Here is a 17,589-nt window from a genome sequence, read left to right on the forward strand (position 1 = left end):
AGGCGGTATTGAATTAAAAAAAAAAAAACATTCAAACAAATTAAACCCAAACTTATATTTTATTACAGATTAATCAACCCGATACGATTTTACTATTAAAAAAAATAAAAATTAAAAAAAAGCATCGGCTCATTTATTTTTATTTAAATAAAACATATCGAAAAATGCCAAACGATATATGTCACTTCGGACGAGACGGACACCCCCTGGTGTCGGTAAACTGCAATAAATAGAACAAACGAGAGATGTTTTAAAAGATTTTCTTTACAAATTGAATTTTTTTTTAATATAAAACTCCACCGCAGACATCTTTAAGATTTATTTAATTATGTTTTCTTCTTAATTCCTGGATTAATAAAGACGTCATAGATATGGTCCTGGACTTAACTCAAGTACTTTAAAAGTAATTGTCCCACAGTTGGTGAGTAAAAGTTTACAAAGTCATAAATAAAAAAAATGTAAAGTAAAAAATGAAGTTATTTAACATTTACTCCTGTTAAATATTATAATATAAGTTTAATGTGAATGAATACATTATGCCTGTGACCTATGCAAGTGGAATTAACCTAAATAAGACAATGTTAAGTAATCTCAAGTACTAAATTTAAATCTCAATGATATGCTAATTAACAGCAGTGAATTCATAAATATCCTCTTATAAACTGTTTCCTGGGACATATGCATTGTGATTTGAGTTGTTTCTATGCTCCGAGGTGGAAAATTACTTTGATGTTTGTATCTAACCGACTTGTTTTGCGTTTGTTTGTGGAATTTTTAGGTTCGGGCATCGACCGGAGCGGCCGTAGACGGATTTCTGAGGAGGAGGCGGCGGCGCGCCTGCGAGTCGCGTACTGTTCGACACGAGACGAGACAAAATGGATCTACGGACGGGCGCGATGCCTGGTAGAGCGGCTTCGACGTGGCTGGATGAGCCGACCGACGACGGTTGATTACTTTCTGGTACTGGGATGAATTATATAAACGTAGACAAAATACTCAAACCAGCATATATTACTTATACGAATGTTTATAACAGACATCCCCCCTATAACACTCTTGATAATTCCGTTTTATATGAATTCCACGTTGTACGAGTCACTTAGATTTTATAAATACGTGTGCTGGGCTGTGGACAGCTCACGTATTTATAAAATCTAAGGGACTCGTACTACATGGAATTCATATAAAATGGAATAATCAACAGTGTTATAAGGGGGTCGACTTGTATATATAATTTAGAACTAAATGGAGAAATTAAAATCAAATATGCTTTTACAATTCGTAATTTGCTTGTAAAAGTGTATTCGATTTTAATTTGTCTGTTTAGTTCTGCATTATATGAACCGCTTACTTACCAAATCGATTAACTGCATAAAACAAAAGGTATAAAAATTGATATAATTTATATTTTAAAATTATTTTTGAACTTTAAATTTAAATAAATGTTGTAGAATGTATTTTTATATACTGATACAGAAAACTGTAGTATTCATTTTTATATACTGTTATACACATATTAAAGCATAGCTTTAATATAACGATATATAAAATTAGTTATGCAAAAAATGTAAAAATAATAACAATCATGTTAAGGATTTACAAATGGAGCTAATTGATTTGGTCTGTGAACTGCTCATATCTACCTGAAGACGTGTGTTATAAACAGCTGTAAATGTTTGTGGAGGTAACACACCTTTGATTGACGTATATCATGGGGCAGTTGAAGGTGTGTTATTGCAATGTATTGGGTGTTGTTAAGATGTTTGTGTTTGTAGAGGTAATAATTTGAAGTAATATATCCTGGTTTTGTTGTTTGTCTGTGTTTAAAGAACCGATGACATTTGAAGTGGATGCTTATTTTTTGAGCGGCTTTTTTTTGCCTGCCATATTTGAGCGGCTTTACCAGGCAGCCTGCTTATTTGTATGTCTGTGTTTACTCTCGTCTCGACTTTGTAAGTAGTAGCCCGTTGGCACGTACCTACTTCTTTTTGGAAACGTAGCTGCTTTATTAGGCTACATGCCCAATGCTTTATGATGTATATTCGAATACAAAGATCGTTTAAAATGCCTCTTCTTTGTTGAGTTAAGGAAAAATAATATGATAAATTTTCAAAATTTTGTCGAAACTGTAAATTATTTCTAGGCAGATTTCAAACAACGGGATAAGTTAATATCTGGATTGAAGTGCTTTTGGATGATGGACAAAGTGTTCAAAGACCATACAGTGATTTATAAACTTATTTATTTTGTGTTGTTGTTTTTAATTAGATGTGATGACTTATATTATGGTGGTTTTAATATTATTTTTGGTGGAAAAAGATTCCTGTCAAAATCTAAGGCAATGTCTATGCACAGTGGTGGTTTAGGTATTGATAATGTATGCTTTTGCTAGATCTGTGCTTTTAAATACCAAATGATCAAGAAGCTTTTAAATACCTTGGAAATTATGAATACTTGCTTGTTACTACTTGCATTTGATTTAGTAGTCGGAATAGCATAGTGGTTAGGATACCAAATATCTAAATCTTACAAAACCTTTAAAATCAGTTTATTTTATTATATCATCTAACGTTTTTGGTCAATTGACCTTCATCAGGAATGAATCGAAAATTTATTCGATTTATACTGAACGATTTATAATTGGTTTCCAATTATGGAATGATTTTAACTTCATAATTATTAAAAATGTTCCATAATTGGTTTTCTTTGGTATAAATCGAAAATTTTTTCGATTTATTCCTGATGAAGGTCAATTAATTGACTGAAAACGTTAGATGCTATAATAAAATAGACTGCATTTTAAAGGTTTTGTAAGATTTAGATATTGTTTGTAAGTGCAGTTAGAGAAGAGAACAAAATATCATTCATCATTATCGAAGAAGAGATGATAATCAAACAACCATTGGAATGTTTGTTTAAAAACTTTGAATCTGTTATTTCCAAAGTTCTTAATACCGTCTCCATTCACAGGAGAAAGAATTACCATCCTTATGGTTAAGTTTTTTACTTTAAAGGCAATTTGTAAATCACCAACTGCTTTGTGTTTTAGAAATTCTAATTAGATCTTTAAACTAGAATTCCAAGTATGGCTAATCACCAAACGTATGCCGTAAATCCATCGGGCTAGTTTTAAGGCTAATTACTAAATAAATTACGAGATTAATTTGGCACTAGAGGTAAGCGTTAGGCGCCATTTATTATTAATATTAATAATTATAAATAAATTAATTAATTTAAATAATTTAGAACTGCTGGGAGAAAAAATCGGCCCGGAGCGGGACTCGAACCCACAACTCCTGCTTACCGTGCAGATGCGTTGCCAGTTACGCTACCCGGACCTTCGGTCTGATCTCCTTTTCCAGCATATAACTATGTAACCATCGACGGTTATTACGACGGGTATATGTTTATATTCCAAGTATGGTTCGATTGTTTTTTGTTCTGGAATATCTCTGATGACGGTGGTTTAACATGATCAGAAATGTTTGCAATTTTGAAAACTAAATTTAGTGCTGTTATGTTTGTTTTTTTATGATTTTAATTCTGTTTGTAATTTCTTTTTATAAAAGCATCTTGTAAATATCAAGTTGGAAGCCATTGTTTGATAAAATGAATAAGAAAGCACCCTGCTTAAAGTAGTTTTTTCCAAGTTGAGATCATCTAAGTTCTTATTTTCCAATGCTGCTTAAAATTACAGTAGTACCTTGACTTACACTACCCAGACTTGCGCGAACCCGGAGTTACGCGATTTTCAAATCTTGTCAATTTGCCTTTTGTTTGAGCACCACGCAACTCTTGATTACTCACTCCCCCCACACTATTGTTCGCTTACATGTTCGGACGTGTCGTGCGGAATCGACACATAGTTACAATTTATTTTGTGTTATTTATTTCTGTGTTTATTATATCTACGGAGATTTGAGAGAGACTATGTGGTGATTTCTTGTAACCGTAAACGAATCAAAAGACGAGATAAGATTAACAAGAACATTTATTAGCTTACATACATCCGACTTGGATTTTACACAAATTGCGAAATTATACCCCGACTTACGTGAATTCAACTTATGCAGTTATCGCTCGGTCCCACCTATCGCGTAAGTTCGGGGTATTACTGTACTATCTATTTTGGATGGTAGAGATGGGAAGGTATTTTGCATGCCATTGTAAATAAGCTGAATTCAAATTTGTATTAAAGTCATTTCTTTGTGGGTGATAGACCTAGATATATTGAATTTCAATCTGTACAATCATGCTAATACCATTATAATTTGTGTTCACACATATTAGAATGCTAATGACATATGTTAACTCAATTGAACATCAATCTTGAAGCAAGATTCAAACTTGATCTGACAAATTACAAAATGACAGCTATAAGTGACAACACAGGTGTTGGTTTGCCTAATATTTTCTTATAATTTAATTATTAAATATTTTTAATATTGCCTATATCATCATTAATAAGTAATAATTTTGAAATATATTTTTATAAATGATATCTAATTTTTGTAATTATTTCTGATACAAAATTTAATCTGTACAAAAAAAATTGATTATTTAGGCCCATAATAAAAGTAATGACTAGGTTCATCACACAAATATTTTCTAATTAAAGAATGAGAGAAGTGACTATCAGCATTAAACGAATTTTATTACTTATAACATCATTGGACTTTCAAAATTTTATAAATGTCATCTTCAGACAAAGAAAAGGATGTAATTTAGAAACATTAGAATAGATTATTTCTTCTTTAATTGATTAATTATTCATAAGTGGTTGCCATTTCCTTCTTATTTAATGCTTTCCATTATAAAATATGAAAATATAATAATTGGTTGATTTTTTAAAAATATTTTTCAATAAAAATACGTAGGCTGTTTTTTTTTCATTCTCCGATGGTCCATGAAAGAAAAAGACAAGCGTAAATAACAAAATAAATTTATTACCAAAAGTTAGGTACAAACATGGTTAGTTTTCGACATAATCACCGTGAAGATTGAGGCATTTGTCATATCTGTGGATGAGCTTTTCCATCTTTTTGTCATAGAATGTTGCCGCCAGTGACTTGAGATGAGTCCTAACATTTTGAAGATTGTCATTAGTCTTGAACCTCTGCCATCCTAGCCACTTTTCCTGTTCAGGAAAGAGGTGGAAGTCACTTGGTTCTAAATCAAGGCTATATGCTGGGTGTTTAAAGATGGTGAAGACTTCCACCTTTCAGATTTCTACCCATCTTGAAACTTTTTAATGTGTACAGACTTCCACCTCTTTCTTGAACTGAAAACATGGTTAGAAAGGTAGAGGTTTGAGATTAATGATGATCTTCAAAACAACGTTGTTAAGGCCATCTCAATTCACTGGCGGCAACATTCAATGACAAGATGGAAAAGCTTGTCCCCAGATATGACAAATGCCTCAATCTTCACGGTGACTATGCTGAAAACTAACCATGTTTATACCTAACTTTTGGTAATAAATTCATTACAGATGCCACAAATATTTGGCTACTATTCGGTATTCGGCCTGTTCATCTACTTTTTTTAATATTTGGTATTTGGCCGAATACTGAATACCAAATCACGAAAAAAAAAAAAACGCACATATTACTCAAAAATGTATTTATTTTAATCACAAATTATTATATTTAATACTTAAAATCTATCAGTGGTAAGTTGTGATGAATGAAAATTTTTTCAGCATTTGTTGATAGCAAACGATTGCGCTTTTCCTCATAAACTATACCTGCTTCTAAAAATAGTCTCTCACTATATACACTACTGCCAGGAGACGATAGATAAATCTTAGTGAATTCTGTCAGGCTTGGATACTGTTTTGCATTTGCTGACCACCACTTGTAAAGGTCTGCTGTCTGATGTAGGCAAACAGTTTTCATATAAAGTGATACAAACAGTGATATTTTTTAGTAATAAGGACTATTAGTAACACAATTTAATGTAACAATGAACAAATAATGCATGTCATGACACGTTCTACTTGCAAATAAAACAAATGCGCCCACGGTGTCGCTATTGCACCCACAGCAATGAGACAGATCGTAACCTGTCATCCGCGAAATGTATACATATTTTGCCGAACATTAGGCCGCCAAATATTTGGCGCTTTGGCCAAGAGCATAACCGAATATTCGGTATTCGGCAAAATCACTATTTGTGGCATCACTAAAATTCATTTTGTTATTTATACTTGTTTTTGTTTTATGGACCATTGGAGCTTGAAAAAACCGCCCTTGTACAATATAAGAAGATTGGATAGAAATTAGTTACTCCTGTAAGAACATACCTAACAGGTAACTGTACTTCTTGCACTGTTAAATTATTTTCAGTTGAATACGAACTGTCTACAACTTGTGTCCAATAGGTCTACAACCTGCGCTACAGGTTGTAAACCCATTGGACAGTATGCTTCGACACACCAAGACATTGGGTGATTTCATTTTGTGTCTGTGGGTGTGACCAAACATGATGATTTCTTTTTGCCACTTGGTAACATCTGTCATTAACCCATATTGCATACTCAACACTCACAAGACAGAAATGACTTTGTAGACTATGTCCATGCTATTTATCTCCCAACAATTTTGTGGAATCCTCTATACGACTGCTAATTACCTACAGTCATTTCTGTTAGAGATGACTAACTTTTTGTACAAACAGAAATTTTTTTAATGTTTTCTGAACTCATCAAAAGTATTTAATAATGTAGAGATTTAAAAACACCTTTTTAAAGGTAAATATTCATTCTGACAAAGAGATTTATATCTTAATAAAATAAGTACGTCCAATTCTGTTTTCGGATGATAAATAAGCTCAGAGAAAACCAAGTATATAAGATACTGTACTGTACATATGGAAAAATGAAAGATTGGTTCTAGACCTTAAAAACCAGCATAAATAATACAATAAACCAATTAATATAATAGGATGTGTTTAAACAATATACTGTTTCCTTGATTTAACTCAATATTCTTAAAACATACTGTATATATCCTCCAGGATTTATTTGTATTCCTAGGATATTTTGAGATTGGGGTTCATTACTTTGCAACAGGAGACGAGTGGATAAAAGTTGAAAAAGTACATGTTTGGAACTGTCAGAATAATTTAGTGACTGTATTTATGAATTACAGCTACAACATGTAAAAGAATTAATTTTCATAGTTAAATCAATTCAGTTGCAATTATTCACAAAAATTGAATGAATTGCTCACATACACACACAAATATTAACTTTAACATTCATATACTTTGATTCAACATCGACAAATGTTTGATCTAACAAATTTGTTTTAGGTCTGTATAGCTTAACATTTTATTTTGGAATGTACAGTACTGTACAGTATGTGCAAATGTTGCAATATTTCAAAAATCTTCTACTCTGAATACCGGTATTCTAATAAAATCGCACTTACTAAACCTTTATTATCCGGTACTTGTAAATTATTCGTAAAAACAAACGTTTTCGGCTTCAATTGAGGCCTGCTTCAGGTTAAAATACTTGGATTCCATTTTTTAGAATGAATGTTTAGACACCACGGCAACACGCTTTCTTATGCATGGCGTTACGTATGCGAAGAACAACAAAATGATGACGATACGTAACACTCGCATGAATTCGATTATATTTGAAAACTAAACGTTCATTCTAAAAAATGGAATCCAAGTATTTTAACCTGAAGCAGGCCTCAACTGAAGCCAAAAACGTTTGTTTTTACGAATAATTTACAAGTACCGGATAATAAAGGTTTAGTAAGTGTGATTTTGTTGCAATATTTAATTTAGGAATAAATTTGAAATTCAAAGCTTGTTCTACAATTTTACATCTAGAATTATGTAATAATTAATTACATGGCTATAATATATATATATAAAACAACAATAATAATATAAAAATTAACATAGATGTACTATAATTGATTAGATGAAATATGTACTGTACAATAGATTTTAATTAATAATTTTCAATTAATAAAAATTAACTTTTGTGCAATGTGTCCAGATTGTCATAAAACATTTGCCTAGCATATGAAATGTTTTCTTCCTCCTTAAAATTGTTGCAATTCCCCTTCAACTTGGCCTTGAATATTTCAAGGTCCTTAACATTTCTACTTTATTCTAGGTGTATATGTCTGATGAGATTGTCCTGCTGTAGTTTTGCTTTCTCATTAGTTTCCAACATGTATATGGACAGCTTGGTGGTCTGTTTGTTCTTTTCTTTATTGTATTTATGTTCTGGCCATCTTTTATTAAGTGATCTGTTAGTTGATCCAATGGATTAGATTCCTCTGAAATCTTTTATCCTTTACTGGGATGCTATATATCCAGATGTACTCATATTATTTATTGAATCTTTGTCCTTTCATAATAATTTACAGACAAAATATATCTATCTGTGTGTATGTAAGTGTAGTCCTCTTAACCTTAGCAATTTATATATACAGTCGAATCTTGTTTTTATGGATCTCGGGGTGCCGAAAATTATCTATTGTTTTGAGAGTCAATTTTGTGGGATTTGCCATGAGTTGAAACAGTGTTTCTTAGTGACCCTGCTGGATTGTTCAGCTAAAACTTTGATTACTGCAATATGGGAGAATGTGACAGAAGGGAGTATAATCTACTCTGACTGTTGGAAAGCATATAAACTTGACAAATTAGAAGACACCAGATACACTTGTGAGTTAACCATAAGTACAACTTTATAGATGCAGAAACTGGATGTCTTACACAAACTGTAGAAAGATTATTGGGGAGTTCAAAATGGAGAAATGAATGACAATGCTTCAATTCTTGTCATCACCTAGATTTGTACCTAATTGAGTTCATGTGGCATCGATTGCACTCAAACACTCAAATGTTTACGGCAATGACAAAGTAAATCTGCAGGTTTAGGCCTTCTGTGTAAAGTGAAAAAACCTTTTTGGTTTTTTATTTATAATTTCTATGCTTATCATTGTTTTTTTTTGCAATGTAAATAACACAACAAAAAAACAAATTCTCTACACATTGTAGTTTAATTTGACTGGCATCCCATTAACAGAAAAGTATCCCAGATGTAACAAGTACATCATTGAATGCTACAAATTCCTGGAAACATCAAATATTAACTAAGTGTGGAAAAAATGCAAAGTTTACAATAGATAGGGCTAGAAAAATCTGTTATTCTGAGTTACAGATTTTCTAAAAGGAGGTAAAATTACATTGATTTGGTGGGACCTTGGGAAAAAGTAATACTTTGTTTTGCAGTTTGTTAAAATGGTGTTCTACTGTATTATATAATTTTTTTATCATAATGACAATTTTAGATATGGGGTTATCTGTGCATCATTTGTTGATTAGATTGCTTGGTGTGCATTCCTTCTTGTTTGCTAATCTTTGGACCAGTTAAGTATCCATATGCAATTGCCATATTTTCAATGCACTTTAATTCCTCCATTGTGTTTATGCATTGCACAAACATCATAAACATATATTTAGTAAGGACTCTAAACAGCATTATTTTTCAAGAGTATGGATTGTTGGAGGTTGCTGTGATGAAAAATAGAAGCTTATTCTGGTTTGTAATGTATGTCTGTTCTAATATGATCATTTTTAAAATGGATGTTAAAGTAAAATAAATTAGCACTTGTATTGCCTAACTCAGGGGTGCACAACCCGCGGGCCACATACGGCCCCTTATCAATGTTTGTGCGGCCTGCGGATGGTACAGGCCAAATCCCTTCTTTTGAAGTTTCTAAGTGTAGAACTTTTCCCTTTCACAAAGTCATTAGCACCCAACTGTTTTATAACTTTCCCTGAAGTGAGAAATGGGGGGTTGTTCTATAAATAAGTCTATTTCTAGCAAAAGCTTTCTGGTTTAGATATCTAATATTTTAAGTCTAATACATAGTATTATAACGATTTTTTGAAGAATCAAATCAAATAAAATGATGTTAAAACGTCATTTCCGATGTTATCAGGAAGTTTCTAATTTGNATAAAACAACAATAATAATATAAAAATTAACATAGATGTACTATAATTGATTAGATGAAATATGTACTGTACAATAGATTTTAATTAATAATTTTCAATTAATAAAAATTAACTTTTGTGCAATGTGTCCAGATTGTCATAAAACATTTGCCTAGCATATGAAATGTTTTCTTCCTCCTTAAAATTGTTGCAATTCCCCTTCAACTTGGCCTTGAATATTTCAAGGTCCTTAACATTTCTACTTTATTCTAGGTGTATATGTCTGATGAGATTGTCCTGCTGTAGTTTTGCTTTCTCATTAGTTTCCAACATGTATATGGACAGCTTGGTGGTCTGTTTGTTCTTTTCTTTATTGTATTTATGTTCTGGCCATCTTTTATTAAGTGATCTGTTAGTTGATCCAATGGATTAGATTCCTCTGAAATCTTTTATCCTTTACTGGGATGCTATATATCCAGATGTACTCATATTATTTATTGAATCTTTGTCCTTTCATAATAATTTACAGACAAAATATATCTATCTGTGTGTATGTAAGTGTAGTCCTCTTAACCTTAGCAATTTATATATACAGTCGAATCTTGTTTTTATGGATCTCGGGGTGCCGAAAATTATCTATTGTTTTGAGAGTCAATTTTGTGGGATTTGCCATGAGTTGAAACAGTGTTTCTTAGTGACCCTGCTGGATTGTTCAGCTAAAACTTTGATTACTGCAATATGGGAGAATGTGACAGAAGGGAGTATAATCTACTCTGACTGTTGGAAAGCATATAAACTTGACAAATTAGAAGACACCAGATACACTTGTGAGTTAACCATAAGTACAACTTTATAGATGCAGAAACTGGATGTCTTACACAAACTGTAGAAAGATTATTGGGGAGTTCAAAATGGAGAAATGAATGACAATGCTTCAATTCTTGTCATCACCTAGATTTGTACCTAATTGAGTTCATGTGGCATCGATTGCACTCAAACACTCAAATGTTTACGGCAATGATAAAGTAAATCTGCAGGTTTAGGCCTTCTGTGTAAAGTGAAAAAACCTTTTCGGTTTTTTATTTATAATTTCTATGCTTATCATTGTTTTTTTTTGCAATGTAAATAACACAACAAAAAAACAAATTCTCTACACATTGTAGTTTAATTTGACTGGCATCCCATTAACAGAAAAGTATCCCAGATGTAACAAGTACATCATTGAATGCTACAAATTCCTGGAAACATCAAATATTAACTAAGTGTGGAAAAAATGCAAAGTTTACAATAGATAGGGCTAGAAAAATCTGTTATTCTGAGTTACAGATTTTCTAAAAGGAGGTAAAATTACATTGATTTGGTGGGACCTTGGGAAAAAGTAATACTTTGTTTTGCAGTTTGTTAAAATGGTGTTCTACTGTATTATATAATTTTTTTATCATAATGACAATTTTAGATATGGGGTTATCTGTGCATCATTTGTTGATTAGATTGCTTGATGTGCATTCCTTCTTGTTTGCTAATCTTTGGACCAGTTAAGTATCCATATGCAATTGCCATATTTTCAATGCACTTTAATTCCTCCATTGTGTTTATGCATTGCACAAACATCATAAACATATATTTAGTAAGGACTCTAAACAGCATTATTTTTCAAGAGTATGGATTGTTGGAGGTTGCTGTGATGAAAAATAGAAGCTTATTCTGGTTTGTAATGTATGTCTGTTCTAATATGATCATTTTTAAAATGGATGTTAAAGTAAAATAAATTAGCACTTGTATTGCCTAACTCAGGGGTGCACAACCCCTTTAAATATGATCATTTTTAAAATGGATGTTAAAGTAAAAGAAATTAGCACTTGTATTGCCTAACTGTTCAAGTTTTAGGGAGAGTCTGTAAGGATTGTTGTTCATCTGTTGTAAAAATTTGTTAATGTTTGGATGCAATTTCTAAATGATAACAATATCATTGATATATCTCCTGTATAATTCTTTTGAAGGAACTGTGATAATACTTTCTTTTCTAGGAGTTATACCTCCATTTTGCACAGGTCACCTGATAGAGGGCTATCCATTAGTGATTATTAATAAAGAATTTTGTTGTTCGATAAAGGCAAACACCCAGAAAAAGCAATGCATGTAAAGTAGAAGATAAAAAAAGGTAATTTAATTTGCCTGATGATGATGTACAGGTACAAAGGGAATCCAGCTCAAGGGGGGGTTTTGATTTAGTCATCTGAAATCTGGTGGTTGGTAGAATTAAAAATTATCACAACTAGAAAAAAGAATCTGACAATAATAATTACATAAATTTTCCTTAACACTAATTTTTAATACTAATTTATAACTAGAAGGAAATAGAAAGTAGGAGGCAAGAGGTAGAAAAATGTAAGATAGAATAGAGAAGAATACCAGGGTAATGCAAATGTCATTCAGTTACCATGAAGACCATGTGAGAGCTTTTTAAACACAAAATAATTGCTTCTGTCTTCCTTTTCTTTGGTTCTTGGGATTTTTCTGTATATTTGAACCAAACATACCCAGTTTAACAGTTCCTGTTGCACATTTGGACCTGTTAAACTGAAACATTGGCTCTAACACACTAACTTTGGCCAGAGAATTTTGATGTTCTAGTCTCTCGGGCACTGGGCATTGTAAAGCTTCTCTCTTTTTCATGGTCTTCTCTCCTTTAGCACCAGCCAAAAGTGACTGTCCTTCACTTCATATGCCCTCAGGTAACCTCATACTCATTGCACTGGGGATTCCAGGGGCCTTATTCTGGTCACTATCTCTGGTATCCCATCTTTCGCAAGCTGGTCGCTGATTGGCTAATCGTTTGAATTAGCCAATCAGCGACCGGCTTGTGAGAGACGAGAGACAGTGACCAGAATACAGCCCCAGGACATGGCCCTTACCTCCAAGAAAGAAGATTAGAAAGTTCTAGAAGTTGGAAAGATCAAAGAACAGGAAAAAATGTCAGAAGGACAAAAGCATACAATATGGTGTATAGCCACAGGTATTCCCCTTTCTGTAGGTAATTGTTGTTATTAAATTGGAAGCATGAGAACTAGCATAAAATGTTAGTTCCAATATTTGGCTGTGGTGATGAAGATCTTTAATTGTTTCGAACAACCAATCTCACAATACAGAAGTATGGTTGTAACATGATGGATATAAGGGGACAAAGTCTAGGAATGATGTGTTTATCGTTAAGTAGTGTGGTGTTCTGTAGCTCTTCCACATGTCTTTAACATTAAATTTATAATTCTACAAATTTTCTGCTAGTTGATAGTGTATCTTTTTCTCAAACAAGTGGTAGGTGACTTCATTTTGTTGACCAAAGGGATGGAATTTGGCATTGGCTATCTTTTTCTCCTCCTCTCTGATGAAAAGAATTGTGCTACTAAAGTACAGTATTTTGAAGTGTCAGAAGATTAGTCAATTAAAGCTAATGTAAAGCTAATTTGATTCAGCATTCCATCTGATTTAGCATACCAACTATTTTTCAGTAATCTGTTCATTGAAAATTGTGATAGAACTATGGACATTCTGGAGAAGTTTGAATAATATACCCAAGCTTCTCCAGAATGCCCGTTGACAATATCGCCTCAATGTTATATTTTGCTGGTTTATATGTTAAATATATGTGAAAAAAATGCTTAACATGGCATCTTTGCTTACCAACAGACATTGCTGTGCAGATTACCGTGTTCTACTTCACATTCCTGTAGAAAAGATTACAGAAGGCAATGCTTCAATAAGGCCCGTCTATGGTACATGAGAGGCCCTGGACCAAGAAAAGCTTGGAGGCCCCTTAAGGAAGTCGTAATGGAGTGCTAATGTTCATAAATTTTTTCAATTAGCTTTCTCTGCAAAGCGTATTGTTATATTTATGATTAATAAAATTTATCAAATATATCTTTTGATTGTTTACTGTTTATAATAATTTTATTACTTGTTGCTCTATTCAATTTTGCATATTTTTGAGGTCTTGAATGTCAGGAGGCTCCCAATGTCTGGAGGCCCATGGGCCCAGGTCCGATAGGCCCACACTAAAGACTGGCTTCAATGAACAAAGTTGACCAGATCAATGACTATTCGTGGCCAGAGGAAATTCTTTCAAAAGCTTGACACAAAGAACTGTTTGAAATAATTTAAACCACATTTGATTCGTTCAAAGTTTAGGAGCATTTTCCCTGTACACATTATGATATTTTTTACTGTTTGTATTATATTGTATCCTTTCTGAAACTTTAAAAATGTAATATGTCTAATATGATTTTTTTATCTGAAGACATTTCAATTTGATTTTGTTCTAACAAAATGTAAAGTAAAAACAGCATCTGAAACCAAAAGCCAGCATAGATAATAAGTGAGCTAATGTTTTCCGCCCGTGTTAAAATGGGCATTGTCACGCTAAATGATTCTGCAGCTAATAAAACCATGGAGAGATTGGAACTGTACATGTGTCAAGAGGGGAGGTAATGCGAGAAAAAGGGGAGAGGATAGAAAGTTTACAGATGGTGTTATCAAGTTAACCCAGTTTTGAGTGGTTGTTTTGCAAAGTAAAAAGTTTAAAATAATCTTTGTTTAAAAGATTATAATTTCAGGTTAATAATAATGTCTTAAATTTCACAAATGTTATAATTAAATCGTATGTTACCATGACAACTGTTAAAAGTATGCAAAAACTTTCTATTCAATTCAGTATGACCTTATTAACCACAGCATCTAAGAATAGTGTGAAAGCAACAGAGCCTAAGAGAAAGGTTGTTATATCCACAATTGAACTGAAAAAAGGAACTTGTTGTGAAGCAGTATGCGCATGATGGATCTGGCGACCATGTTTAATATGTAATTTTTATTTTATTGCACAGTGTTGGTTTTGGTGTTTATTTATTATTAGGGTGTTTGTGTTATTTTTATTATAAAATTATGTGTATTCACTGTTTTAACCTTATTGAAGTGGGTATTGTTTAAGGTCTGGAATTGTATCAATTCACTTCCCATTTATTTCTAATGGGAAAAATTGATTCGGTCTTCAAACAGCTTCTTGGAATGAATTAAATTTGAAGTATGAGGAACTACTGTATTAGAAATGTTAACATCATTAATGAACCATGAATAAATGATGATAATTTCAAACTACTTTTCTGTTTCTGTTCTTTCTACTTTTTATTAAGCAAATAGTTTTTCTTCTAAATAAATAGAAATTTAGCCTGTGTGTAGCATCTTTGTAATCCAAATGTTGATTTTGGTAGACAATCAAACAGCAATTAGTTAGGAAAAGGTTACGGTTTATTTAAAAGAACACTTTTTTTAAAAAATTCAGATGCATTTCGGGTTGGCTTGTATTCCCAATCCCTCTTCAGTGCTGTTAAAATTACAAAAACAAGGTGAGTTTCACGACATTGGTAAGTGGGATTTAACAACCAGCGTTTATGTTAAATCCAAAACTTCTTCCAAAACTTTGTTTTGGAAGAAGTTTTGATTGAAAGTAAAACTAAGTAAATACAATCAATTATTTATTGTGACATTGTCACAGTGCTGGATTACAATTTTTAATCATATATTTAATTTATTTAATTTAAAATATATGCCTTTCCATCTCAAATTATCACTGCAGTGTCTTGCCCCTGCACAGGAATGCAGTAATAAATTACAAAAATAATTAGAAAAAGGTTAAATGCTTATAAATAACATAATAAAATATACTCTAACAGATATATAATAATAATCTCCAAATATAATGATAAGATATGATCATAATATATATACTAAGCAAGAACTGTTTACATAGAAGCTAAATGTGCTCGAATACTGCCCTACAGGCAGGCAACATAGGAGTCCTGCTGTTGATAGCCTTTTCTCTAGAAATAGCTCTATATATCTTAAGAATCTCCAGGTATTTTAGATGCGATGGTAATGCGTTTCGACATAGGTGAGATCTGTCAAAGAAAATCTCTATATCTGCATCTGATGCATAGATGGCCAAGGGTGTTTTGCTCAATTTTCTGGTAATTATGTCATGGCGTTCCTGACTCTACTCATAAGGGATCTAAATGTAGTGTCAATGTATTACAAATACTCTCACAAATAGTTAATAATACTATAAGCTGTGACATTAATGTTTTGTGGTAAGGAGTTGGCATATATTTATCTGGTAGTAGTAGATTCATATTACATATTTTTTTTATGGTTTTGCAAGGGGTGATAGCATAGCTTACTGTGATTAATAAATGTGTAGATAATAAAAAAATTGATCAAAAAATTATTGATAGTATCTTGACCATTTGGCTATGTATAGTTATTGATCTTAATCTTGCCTCGATGAGTTCCTTCCTTAAAATATTTATAGCTCATCAATGATCGTCCCTCAAAACTGGAATATTTAACTTCTAGTAGCGGATGCCATTCACCATTGCCAGCGCTGTATTCAAGATGTAATTTTTGAGTTTTGATTTTCTTATTTTCAAGAAAATGAGTTTTTCGTGATCCTACTGTTCAACTTAAAATTAATTAGTGTGCATCATAAAGTGCAATACGCCGTGTAAGATTTATTGAACATTAATGATGAATAAAATCAATTATTTTTCTTAAGATTATGTAAAAAGAAATTATTGATTTTACCAAATGACATTTGCTAGTTTTACATATACAGTAGAGTCCCACTAGTCCGAACACCGCTAACGTCTGCCTAATCTGAACATGTTTTAGTCGGTGGAGAGGAAATTTTTTAGCTTGCAAAATATATGTTTTTTTTTATTTTCCAGTTGAATTTAAATGGTTTTAATGGTACAAAAAGATAGAATTCCACAACAAAAAAAATTTGTATTTTATTGTAATACTGTATTAATACTGTACAAAATTAATAAATTAGTGTTTGACATGGCCTATTAAAACAGCAGATCTATACTGTAGTTCTGAACAGGGCTTGGTCCCAATTCAGACTAGCGGGACTCTAAGTCTGTATATTGATTTTCTTAAGTGAAATTTCTATTCAAACCACATCTTAATTCTTTTTTTTACTCAATAAAAATATCTTCTTTGAATCAATATCTTTTTATAAATATCAATTTATCATATATATATATATATTTTTAAGTCCTTTCTGATGATAAAAAGTTTCTCGTATAAGAAATAAATAGAAATTTTAGATTATCGAAGCAATGATCCAAACAGTTGACTTTGCCTTACATTAACTTAGATATTTTGAAAATTCAAAGTCTATTGAATATTTATAATATAAGTGTTTGAATTTCAAATGTGTGGAATGTTAAAATTTAAGTAATTGTTGTTTAAATTATACATAATTTTTATCTTTAACAATTTTATGTCTTTTTCTTGATTGTATTTTGTATCAATGATAGCATAATCATTAATACAGTAGAGCCTCGAAAATTCGGCACTCCGGATAACTCGGCCACACCCTGGCAGGACAAAAAAATCCTTAGTTAATTAATTTTCATTATAGACAGCTTTATGCCTCATAAAGTATTTTTCTGAGGTCTGTCTTATCAGGTAAATTACTGTACAGTGTATTCATTAATTTTCATTTTCATGTAGTAAAGGCTCTATTCTATGCCTTCATAAAAGATGTACTTTTCCTTTGTTTAA

The 17,589-nt window shown here is 31.9% G+C and overlaps 1 protein-coding gene across 1 annotated transcript in view; it reads left to right on the forward strand.

Moving 5' to 3' along the window:
• The first annotated feature begins 182 nt into the window (after positions 1–182).
• LOC111624932 (actin-binding protein IPP-like) overlaps positions 183–17,589 on the forward strand; it is a 73,793-nt gene continuing 56,386 nt past the window's right edge. Inside the window, exon 1 of the mRNA XM_023367922.1 lies at positions 183–421. The gene's annotated coding sequence lies outside the window, so the exon portion shown is untranslated. The remainder of the gene's footprint in view (positions 422–17,589) is intronic.

The sequence above is a fragment of the Centruroides sculpturatus genome, unplaced genomic scaffold (assembly GCF_000671375.1).
Source record: "Centruroides sculpturatus isolate CEXI.00-Female unplaced genomic scaffold, Cexi_2.0 scaffold365, whole genome shotgun sequence".
Lineage (NCBI taxonomy): Eukaryota > Metazoa > Arthropoda > Arachnida > Scorpiones > Buthidae > Centruroides > Centruroides sculpturatus.